General features: G+C 66.2%; 1 protein-coding gene across 1 annotated transcript in view; it reads left to right on the top strand.

Annotated features, from left to right (window-relative positions):
- Positions 1 to 904, top strand: part of METTL27 (methyltransferase like 27) — a 13,289-nt gene that overhangs the window by 10,374 nt on the left and 2,011 nt on the right. The gene's annotated exons all lie outside the window — the stretch shown is intronic.

The raw sequence follows: 904 nt of genomic DNA, 5'->3' as shown, positions 1-904 counted from the left end.
CCCCCCCCCCTGATACAAGCCAGGATGCCCTTGGCCCTCTTGGCCACCTGGGCATACTGCTGGCTCATATTCAGCTGCCTGTCGACCAACGCCCCCAGGTCCTTTTCCGCCGGGCAGCTTTCCAGCCACTCTTCCCCAAGCCTGGAGCATTGCGTGGGTGGACACATCAGGCCATGAAGGACCTTGGGGTGGGTGCCCAGGGCCTGGGCGAGCTGCTCAGCGTTAGGATGTCACCTTCACCTGGTGGGACACAATGGGTTCAGGTGGTGGCAGAGGAGAGTGGTCACCACTCGCTCACTGCTGAGTGGTGGCTCCTGGTGGCAGAAGATGCAGATGCAGGTATGGAGGTGACAGCATGGCATCAGGACACGTGGGGCTGGGCCAAGGGGCCAGGCAGCAGGTGACCATCCAGGGAGCAGAGTCACCGTGCTGGGGACTGACAAGGGACGGAGCGGCAGGTCTGCAGCGGCAGCAGGGGGGGACAGGGCCTGGGAACACTGCAGGGAGAGAGCGGTGGCCCTGGGGCACTTGGTGCCAGCTCTCCCAGGGTGCTTGGTGTCACCCCCAACGGGGCACTTGATGCCACCCCCCGGATACTTGGTCACCCCTTGGTGGGGTGGCACTGGATCACCCACGGGGGCGCTCGGTGTCACCCCGCTGGGACGCTCAGTCATCCTCCCGGGACACTCTGTCCACCCTGGGGCACTCGGTGTTGACACACACACACACCCCCCAGGGCGCTTGGTGTCACCCCACCCAGCACACCCGGTCACCCTCCCGGAGCTCTTGATGCCACCCTCGGGGCAGTCCGTCGCCACCCCGCGGGGCAATTGGTCACACCCGGCCCATTTTGTCCTTCCCCCCCTCCCGGCGCACTTCGCCGCGCCCCGCTCGCCTTTCCCTG

Source organism: Egretta garzetta, unplaced genomic scaffold (assembly GCF_000687185.1).
Source record: "Egretta garzetta isolate BGI_Z169 unplaced genomic scaffold, ASM68718v1 scaffold108, whole genome shotgun sequence".
Classification (NCBI taxonomy): Eukaryota; Metazoa; Chordata; class Aves; order Pelecaniformes; family Ardeidae; genus Egretta; species Egretta garzetta.
Note: the sequence above shows the minus strand (reverse complement) of the source record. Positions and strands in the feature narration are given on the sequence as shown.